The sequence below is a fragment of the Dreissena polymorpha genome, chromosome 4 (genome assembly GCF_020536995.1).
Source record: "Dreissena polymorpha isolate Duluth1 chromosome 4, UMN_Dpol_1.0, whole genome shotgun sequence".
In the NCBI taxonomy this organism is placed as follows: domain Eukaryota; kingdom Metazoa; phylum Mollusca; class Bivalvia; order Myida; family Dreissenidae; genus Dreissena; species Dreissena polymorpha.
The window spans coordinates 21,672,063-21,683,487 of NC_068358.1; the positions used below are offsets into that span (position 1 = coordinate 21,672,063).

General features: G+C 33.4%; 1 protein-coding gene across 1 annotated transcript in view; it reads left to right on the forward strand.

Moving 5' to 3' along the window:
* The first annotated feature begins 411 nt into the window (after positions 1 to 411).
* Positions 412 to 11,425, forward strand: part of LOC127878269 (NPC intracellular cholesterol transporter 1-like) — a 41,974-nt gene continuing 30,960 nt past the window's right edge. Inside the window, exon 1 of the mRNA XM_052424788.1 lies at positions 412 to 628. The gene's annotated coding sequence lies outside the window, so the exon portion shown is untranslated. The remainder of the gene's footprint in view (positions 629 to 11,425) is intronic.

Sequence of the window (11,425 nt, forward strand, 5' to 3'; positions counted from 1 at the left end):
AATTTATTTTATCAGTTATTTTGCTTCAATAAAATATTTTACTTCCTGCGTGTGGCAACTTCTGACCCCAGTCAAGATTAAATAACACAAACATGTATTCGATGGCCTCTATATAATGTTGCATATAAAATATAACACTAGGTTATAATGACTTCTTTATTAACATTAAACTCTTTATTAACATTAAACTTTATTTCATGACATAACCTTAACATAATTTGTATTTGGCATAAAATAGCACAAAGCATTCTTAAAGCATTCGGAAAGTCCATAATAATTCATAAAATTGGTATTAAAAGGAGGTGGTAGAATCTGATAAAAGTTAATATTTGAGATGTAGATATACAACTATTTCATATCTTAGATACATTAGTAAAAACTATTTTACGAATATGTATCTCGTTAAATTGTCTGCTTGTGTTGTAGTATTCTCATAGCTTTGAAATTCACACGATATCGATTCCACTTAACAAGACCGCGGAGAAATGTTTACGGGGATCTCCATGATGTTCGGTTCATGACGCGAAAGGTTACAACAACAAGGGAGGTAACTGCGGGGAAAAGTTGTGGAATGTAACCACAAACATTTTGCATTTTTTCGGATTCGTCTGAAAGTTCGGATACACTGGTACGTTGCAAATTAAGTTAACTTATAACATTTTTTTTTAGTGTGCAGTAAAGTGTTGCTCAGTTTTCATTTAAGCAGTTCCGATGCTCTTTAGTTTCATGCTGAGTTTGTTCACATCTTTGGTTTGTTGGTTTTTGAATAGTTTTTGATAATGTCTTTGCGCATTAAGGTTCATGTACTGTAGAGGCTTCAGTTTGAAAAATGTGGGACACCTAGCATTGAACTCAAATTTGACTAAACGAAGAGTGCCACATTGAAAATGTTTACATATATGCTTAAAAGGGTGGTTTTCCTTCAAACTGCTACCAATTCTGTGCAGCAAAATCTCAAACCATCGACAAAATCAATCAAAATACAAAGCTATTTTAACACAAAAATAGACATTATTTTCAAAAATCTGAATGATGTTTATTCAACGTTTTTCGGCGGAAAATTATAAGATAAGATTTATTTTGAGTCAGCAAGACATAAATAGACAACATAAGCCATTAAGGCTTTTTAACCGATTATATAAACATGTGTATAAATGTAACAAGTATAAAACAGCTACAATATGGAAATAAAATTTAGAAAAATTAAGATACTAGATATGATATGCATGCTAATAAGTACATGAAATCACAGTATTACATTCTTATAGTTTCCATACTATTTAATAGTGCTGCAACAATACGCCAAAAACCGTATTGCAATATATTGTCAGTTCAAAAACCCGTATTGCAATATATCGCAATATATTGCTAACTTGTACCAAAATTATAACTTGCAAATTACCCGATAATCCCATGAATTCCAATTTTAAAGCAAATTCTGGTAAATATTTACTATAAATGTGCTCAAGAATAATAAGAAACACGAACATTCGCAAATTTTCTTAAGTATCAAATACATTTTTGAAATTGTTACTATTTAAAGATGTGATGAAATAACGTCCAACCGGGGCGTTTTTCCCACTGAACACGCGTAATTCAGCTGACGTGATGTTCCCGTTTTTATACAACACAAAATACACCCATACTTTCCATGCGACGTTCTACATGTCTGTATAATTTTTGCGCGCTTTTTATTGAGACAAAGGATAAAGCACTTTTTATTTGACGCTATAAATAATTTTTTATTGTCGCGTTAGCATTCAAATTTGGAAGCGTGTTTCCGAAATTCGGATTACAAATAATGCTCAAATCAGAATCGAACGAAACATTTACAGCTGTGCGCAATTAATTCAACGATAATCTGTTCAAAAGCATCGAATGAATGCTCCCATGGATGTAACAACACTTCTCCGTTTAATACACTTTTTAGAATGCTATTTTTACGTAAAAAATAATTTACACTGCTTTGTTTTGTTTACCTTTTTATCATTATTTCGGATGGCTTTGACGAAATATGAGTGAATTTTTGTAAAATTTTCGTACCGGTATGATGAAAATCATATCGCAATACAATATGCGGATTGCGTATTGCGATATATACCGATATACCGGTATATTGTTGCAGCCCTACTATTTAAAGAAATATTGTGTAGGAGGCCGCTGATCTTGATCTATAAGTAGATCTAAAAAAAGAAAAAGAAAAAAGAAAAAACTGCCATAAAAAATTGTGAGTTTAAAGACTAAGAAGAAACCAAACACAAAATGAGCTAAAAAAGTGGGTAAACACAAGGTATCAAATTGAAACAGATTCGAATTGAACTGGTCAGCAGCTTCCTCATAAATAAAAGGTTGCAAGTACACATAAGCAAATATAAAACTGACAAGCACAGTAAGTACACATAGGCACATAAAAAACTGACAAGTACACATAAGCATATACAAACTGACAAGCACAGCAAGTACATATAAGCCCATATAAAACTGACAAGCACAGCAAGTACATATAAGCCCATATAAAACTGACAAGCACAGCAAGTACATATAAGCACATAAAAAAAACTGACAAGTACACATAAGCATATACAAACTGACAAGCACAGCAAGTACATATATAACTAGTTAATAATATCGACAAAGGTGAGGGCAAGTTACGCTTAAATAGTAAAAAAAAAATACATATCTAGAAATGTCAAAACTCGAACACATGTCATTTCATGACGATGGGGGCAGCCATTTTTAGATTAATAAAATTGAAAGAAACATGCTAAAAACTCACTCATCGCCTAATTGACATTCCAAACGGTTGACGATGACAAATGCATTGCATTGTAATCTTTCCATGATCAGACCTCATAAACACTCCAAAAAAATAACTTTGTAAGAAGCATTTCGCCAATGTTTACAGTTGTTGTCGAATCACATGTACTTGTCTTATTGCGAACAAAATAGTACGCTTACAGACTGACAGAAAGATCGATACAAAACTCCGTTTAATTCATCACAGTATACTATTTTATTGATAATATATAATAATAATTCACTTCAACAACCTAAATGTAAAAATAATTCTTTTAAACGAAGTTTTTAATAACGAAAGTGAAAACAACGGAAGTCGGATGGATATTATGCGAGATGCACTTTGGCACTAGAAAAACAATACAAATACACTAAAAAAAGACGTATGGGGGAAAATTTTCAGCTGGAAAATATTTGAAATGGGGTAAGTGATTATATCTCTGTGTGATCATTTCTGTTATTACCCCCGGTAAGCGCAATCTCTTCCTGATTAATGTTAACAGTTGTTTTACTAGTCGCGACCAACTGTCAAAATAATGATGTGTTTTCTCAGGTATGTGTAAACACATACCAGGTTTTATAACTACGTCACGTGATTTCGACCGATTTGTATTGCACGTTTTTTCTACGGAGCACAGCGAGTGCCACGCTTTCAAAATGGGTAGAAGGAATCGATATACAAATGTATAAAAAGATTCGGTTTGCCAAAAAGAACACATTATTCAAAACGGTTCAAGGACAGTAGTTGTTCAGGAAGGAAGAAAGAAAAAACAATGATACCTAGCTGTGTATTTCTATGTAAAACTATGATTTCTAGAGTCGTCTGCACAAAACTCATAAAATCTTGTTATTGATGAGCAATATCTCCTTTTATCACAATGATTTCTACCCAGCAAAACCTATTTCTTTATATTTATTTACAATTTTATATGTCGTCTGCAATTTCTCTCAATTTGAGATGGTTTAAAATTTTCCATTTGGTTATAGCAAAATTGTTAAAGCCCTTGAAATAGAATGGTGACTCCTATTATCCACCATACCTGGATTTTTAAAAAGTAGTTCAGTTTAGTTATTTTTAGAATTTTGTTTAGGAAAATTATCCAAAAAATGCAGTTGAATAATAACTCATTTTTTGTTTATGACAATAATTTTCTGTGAAATGTGCTAACTTGACCTTGTATATGTATATAGCTTTGTATTTATTCAACTTACGGTAGTGCATATGCTTCCTAACTTTAGATTGAGATTTTGTAAATTAGTGTACAAATGTATTGGTTTTAAACAAAAATATGAATAAAGCAAAAAAATATTGAATGTCAAAAATGTGTTTATGTTATTCTATCCGTCTTTACCTTTAAAATGATATATAGTTTGACCAGGGATCATATTTTCCCGCAACATCAATCGGTCTGGATTTAAATGGGGAAAAAGTGTCCAAAAATGTATATCCAAAATCATGACAAATTACGTTAAAATATAAACCATTGATTTTGCCATTCATGAAGGTGGTATAATAAATGTACAAATTTAATTCCCTTAGGCATTTTTTTAACGGAACATACAAGTTTTCTCATTTAGTTCTATCATTTACTATTTCATTGTTGTTTCGTGTGCTGTTTTATCTGACTTTTCATCGTTGTCAATATTATTAATCTGTCATTCTGTGTGATTTGAAATCACGCATCTAAACTTCCAGTCGTGGTTATTCAACAACAAACAATAAAGTTCACGAATTATTTCGATTCTAACACGTTTTTTACTAAAGATTTATACAATGTATATTATTTTTCTTGTGTATTATTTTTTGTGAATGTCCGCCCATAAAAATAACTTTCGGCTGTTCTGTCGATTAGATTCACGACTTTCATTCATTTATTGCTGGATTATTACGCTAGTGGAAAATGTATCGGCATGTTTTGTTTAGTTACAGAGCGTGCTTTCAGGTCCGCCCATCATTATTGCAGAATATCCGATTTTCTTCTTTGTTTATATGAAAGTTTACTGTTACATGCATGAAATGCACAATGTCCACGTGGATAACATCGATGTTTTCATCTCCCAAGTAACTGTCAACAATTTTATCGTGGACGAGTACACATTACAGACCGTTTAATTAGTGTGCTAGGTATAAGCCATTGAAATTATCAATTGATATTGACAAGGGTTATTCACACATGACTAATACACAACTGCGCAAATCTTCGCTGCTTGGGGTCATAGTCCGCCTTATCACACCTAATCGAGATAAGAATGTAAATAGGGTGTGTTAGCATGTGCACTGTGTAATCCATTTCATGACATTGGAATTTTAGCAAACAGAATCGGACCGACTGTTTGGGATTTTCAATCGGTCATTCATGACCCCAATCAGTCTAGGACCGACAAAACCGAAAAAATATGATCCCTGAGTTTGACCATATTGTACCACATTGAATGAAGAAAAACCAAAACAAAGTTTTAATGAATTTTATCCCTCCCATGAACCTTAAAGTGACACTATCACCTAGTATGGTGGGCGAACCAGTTATCGAACACCTAAGAAATTACATTAAAATTGAAACACTTAAAATAACAAAACATTTTGTTTTAACAAATGACCAACAGTTCAATCATTTAATAACTTATCTGTAAAGTTTTCCAGCAAATATCCTTCAAGAATTCATAACAATGATTCCCTGGTTATTCACTTTTTGTCACCTCTAGCAGACAAAACATCAAAGTACTGACAGTACTGGTGTGACGATGCTTTTGAAGAGGATTGATATAAAAGCATCTTTTTAAGTTTATCTACATCACCACAATTGTGTATGTGGGTTCAACAATTTTGGGTAGGAAAATAAATGCCTGGGTACGAAAATTTTGGGTACAAAAATTATGCCAAAAAAAATTGGGTACGAAAAAAGATTTGGTAACGGAAAAAAATTTGGTAGGAAAAAAAGTTCTGTTACAGTAAAACGTTTGTGGGTTATAACATTATGTTTCAGCATATAAATTCAAAACTTGACATGCTCTTTAATTAAACCATGCTCTTTAATTTCACATTTATATCATACCAAACTTTATATTTCGTCGTTTCCTTTCCTAAGTTAATGATGCTATGTTTACGGACGTGATTTCACATGCCCATGTGCATGAACATATAATTTTTCTCTTTTGATTATTGTTTTTTTCTCTAGTTCAATAAGCTTAGGCATGTTTGTTCGTTAAGTACATGTACGGCAATAATTTCATGATGATTCCAGAAAGTAGGTATGAGCACATAGTCGTAAGAGCACTTGAATACATGAGTTCGCCCATGAACACATGGTTAGGTTAACGAACTAATCTCCGCGATATGACCTAATATGTGTTTTAAACAGCATACAATATCCAACAAAGGAATGAATTATCAAACATAGTATGTGCACTAATGTGGCTCTGTAATTTCTGTTTGAAAAGTTTATTACTAGTATTCAATATTAAATATGCAAAATGAGAAAGCATGCATAAGAGCGAGTTTCACAGATGTCATGCGGCTATTTTGCTGTTTATATACCATAGTCGCTACAACGTTTACAAATGGCAGGTTCGAAATAATTCGTTTTTTTCACACTCATGATCGCGTTGAAAGTTTATTATTCACGTTTTAATTCGCAATTTATTTCCTGAATCACGACAAATGTCAAATACAATTATAACAGAAAATGCATAGTTGTTTCATTGATCTATAAACATATAATGGATTGAATATAACTGATTTCAAATTAAGATTTTCAAACTATATATTATTAAATCTTTTTCCCAGAATATGCTGTCCTATTTATAGCTGAGCTTCCTATACCTTTATCAATGATAATCAGCGAGGTATGCCGATTAGAAAAATAGAGCTATCTCAATCTTGGTCTTTTACATAGGTCGCCATTGTGAAGAATTTTTCATGGTATGATAACTTAGACGAGCTGCTTCGCAGCATCGTAAAAAATTGCAGCCGATGTAAACATGACCTATTACTGGACAGTTCATAAATACTACTCCAGTATATACAAAGTCACATGACAATCATGTGACCCGGACTCGGCGAAAAAATCTGCTTCTGCTGCAATCAAAATTGCAAATGAAAATATGCTTTTTGGTGTGTAAATGCACGTTTTGATAAATGCATTCAAAAAGTAATAGCAAAAAACACATGAAACCGTGTAAATAACAATAAATGAATTCCTTTAAACCTGTTTTCGGCGCATTTGTTTCAAGCTAAGTAGGCAAACAGGTCATGGACTTCATGTACGACCATTTGTTTATCGATGTGACGTCATGCGCATACATAAACAAAACAAAACGTCCAATAATAGGTGCTGTTCGATAATAGGTACTTACACGATAAGTAGCCTAGTTACTTAAAGGGGCCTTTTCACAGATTTTGTCATGTTTTGAAGTTTGTTATTACACATGTACATGCTTTCTAATGATAAATGTAAACATTTGCTATAAAAAGCTCCAGTAAAAAATCAAGAATAACCTTAAATAAAAGTAACCATCAACAGGGGTCGGACCACTGGAGTCCTGGAGTAAAAAGTCTACTATTTAGACCCCTCAACCATCCTCCCGCATACAATGAGAGATGTATTTTACACTATATATAAGCAATCCTGGTAGTTTCACAAAATACAACGACAACAACAGAACTCTCCAAATTATTCAATCGTTTCGCGTTGTAACGCTTTATAATTTTCAGGTTTTTAAATCGCCAAAAGATGCATATAATGGCTATACTAGAGCATGGTAAATGTTCAGTATTACTGTTTCCTCACAAATATCATAACTAAATCGAATCGAATGTGCGAATCTGAAACAACTATTTAAAATTTTGTCAATTTACCAAAATGTGAAAAGGCCCATTTAAAAGTTTGATAGCAAAATTTTGATAATTTCATTTTCCCCAGTATTTTCGAACCAGGGATCAAGCAACTGGACGAAGTGGGCGATGATATGGCCGCGGCTTCCCTTTAATCGCCGGGATCAAAAGCACCACCAATAATCACTAAAATCTGTCAATTATTATATCCGCAGCGCTATCAAAGTGGCTTTTGTTTATTACCAAATACACACCGAAATCAATCAACTGACCGAATCAACGAAACTCCACCCCTTGGCATAGTAAATTACCTATTGAAAATTGATAAGCAACCATTTACGTCGCTCGTCATACAGGTATTTGGCAGGAATCTCTTTTTATTACAAATCAGAGCCAGGGGTACAAACTCCATTTCGGCTAATAGAAAACATGATGACACCAGGCGAGCCACTGTTAATTGATGTCAATTATCGCATTTAGTGTCCCCAAAACAATGTGGATTATAAGAATGTTGGTTTCTATGTATAAATGTATAAATTGGTATCTGTTCTTCGTAGACAGGTATTTATATTTTATGCACCACGCCTGTATACATTGTCCGTTTTTCAAACCGTGAAAACTTGCTTTTCGCTAGAAGTAGATGCCTTAAAATGGTCCTGGACAGGAAAAGCTGAGTTGATTCTGACGAATCACATTTTCCAAAGATCGTGCACATTTGCAGCATGTGTGGGAGAAAATTCGCGCGCTACATATCCATGAGTATTTTTAAAGATCAAAGCGTTATTGGCTTCGCCGAAAATTTAAGAGCCGATTTGCGATCGACTGTTAATAACATGTATCTATTTACCCAACTTATTAAGCCCACATTAAGGCGGAGCGTTATTGTGTTGGAAAATCGATATTGACCAATGAGAGCGCACACTTTAAGTGAGCGACAGCACTCGTAGGCAGTCAATACCTGCATTAAAATTATGAAGACGACGCGTGACGTAATTGACATTAGTGTTAGGTTTTGTGGCAGTTTGTTTGCTTTGTTAGACCAACCATTCTTATCTGGCTACATTGTACAACTCCAAGATGAAATCGTGGCTAGTTACCTAGAAAACTGATGATGGCAACCGGGTGTAATCCTCGTGGAAATTGTGCATTTCGTGCGTAATATTGTCGAAACATTTATTTGATGCGTAAAGCGTTTTAACAAATTATCTTTGCATTGATTTCACATAACTGTAAACATTTTGTTTAATTCACAAATGGGCATAATAATACATGAACAGGTCATGGTTCACAATGGTCCATTGGTGATCGCAAATGATCCACTTCTCCCTAAAACTGCCTCACTTCTCCTCTCCAGAGCTTAGGGAGGAGTGACTTCTCCCAAAAATTGGAGTCTAGCTTGATCCCCTGCAAACACGTTAATAAACTTAATTTCTGCATTACTATTTAAGAACTTTTACACAAAATCAGTCACTCATTTATGACTTATTCTTCTTATTAGCAGGGCAGATTCCAGAATTAACTGTCTTGGGGGGGTCCACAAATTGGACAGGGTTTGCGTGTTACAATCAATTATTTATAAACACTTTTCTCACAAAATGATTGACAATTAATACATTGTACAGAGTGCAAAAATGAAGTGCTGCAATGAGGAGGTTTTAATAGCTGTTGATTGCTTCGTCTAACAATGGGAATTGAAGTAAACTTCTTTACTTTGTTGCCATAGTTGGCATCCTAACCTTTCCTGATTTGAGGAAGTGACTTACACATATAAATTGGAATAAAGTGGTGAAAACTAAATTGAAAATTCATTTTCAATATATAAAACATCTTCAAAGTTTGAAACTGCAATAAATTATTAGATAATTTAAATTAGACATTTTGAAAATGGAAAAGATTCATTATAAAACTGTTTAGTAAAAAACAACACTTAATGCAAACATAATTGGGGTTAGACATTCATTACTATCAAGGGATTGCTTTAAGGAAATCATCAAATAATTGTTTAAAAGTTATTGGTGTTTAATAAGCTTTTGAAAAGCCACTGGAAGATGCCAAAGTGGACTACTAGCTTTAAAGTTATCTCTATGAGATAAAAAGTAGCGGATGCCTTTTTTCTGCGCAGTTCTTAGCTACATCATAAGCAAATCAATTACGGGGTGTTGCGCCAGATTTCGTTGCTTATTTTGCTTTATGTGATATTATTACTCAGATATCTATATTTAAAGAATAGAAAAACACAAGAAACATGAAAATAAACGATTGCATATAGGTCAGCCGGCAATACTCGAATCTTATTTAATTGCATAATTATAGTATAGTGAATTATTGTGCTCATGCTTAATAAACTGGTCTAAATGGATAAATATTTCTAATTATTTTTATCAAAATTGGTCCTTATCATGCAAATGTTAAAACCATATTAAAAATCGATGATTGACATACCACAATAATATCGCCGAATATCTTTATTTAGTATCTTTCTGATCAAAACAGACTTCAAGTGCACAAAGTTTACGAGACGGCGTTTATATAAAGATTTCTGCAACTGACCGCAAATTGACCTTGATACCTTGCGGATTGGAATGCAATGCATTACAGTCAGTACGTTATTGTCAGTAAGACCGGTGTAACACAATGATCGCAACCCCTTCTGCGAACTCCGGTGATGAACTGTATATAAACTCTGACTTTCACAAATGGCCGGGAGTTGACCCGAAACCTCGCGGGTTGAAATGCAATGCAAGTAAGTACTAAATATGACAACATAACTACTAGTATAAACGCTTTTGCGCTGGTAATTCTCTGAAAATAAAAGGTGAACGCACAAACTGTATTTATGTCGAAAATTGATTGTAAAACTGTTCTATCTATTGAGCCTTTTCATTAGAGATAAAATTGTTTCATGCAGTAAAACAGTGTTACAAAGACGCGGATATGTTTCCAATGTTATGGTGTTATACTCAAATCAGCCAATGGAATAAATGAAGTGTATTCATTCGTACCTAGCCGCGGGAAATTTTATTTGAGTATTATTGGACACTTACAAAGGTCAAGTCAGGGTGAAAAGCTGGCTTATTCAGCTAACGCCGAAAAAGTTATTGCATAGTTTGTATAAGTCTATGCTTTAGTACAGGCGACCACCAACTACTGCATGTCTACCTGAGATTGTCAGCTTCGGCAGGGGATTATGGGAACTATGCTTATGACCTTCATTTATGATATAAATGGTTAATTACTTTTAATTAAACAAAATAACACAACCAACAAATTAATTTTTAACTGATGATGCCCATGATGTGTTACACTATTAAAATAGTTAAGGAATCTAAATTAGACACAAAATGATTTTATAAACATTTTACAGTTGCTGATTATATAAGTCTGTCCCTTTTCCCGTCTTATGTTTTCTGGACTGAACTATTTCTCAGCATTGGCTGACCAGAGTTAGTTAAATGCAACTTAAGCTTATAAGGCATAAATCATCGCACCATGGTCATCTTCATCTTGTGTTTCTTTATATATATGTCTGTTAAGAACAAACTTTTTTTCTAATTGTGCTGTTCAATGTCAATTATGTCAGAATAAGTATTTTGCTTTTGCAAGTAAATTAGCAAGGTGCTTGTTTTCTGATGAGTGTTATCATGTACATCAGCTTTGTACAATATAAGAATTGGCCTTTACATTTTATGATGATGTGGTATGGAACAGTTATGGCGTACCATCTTAATTATATCAGTATTTAAATACATTATAAAGGTGGTTGGAACAATATTTTGTTTAAATGAGTCCATCAATAGA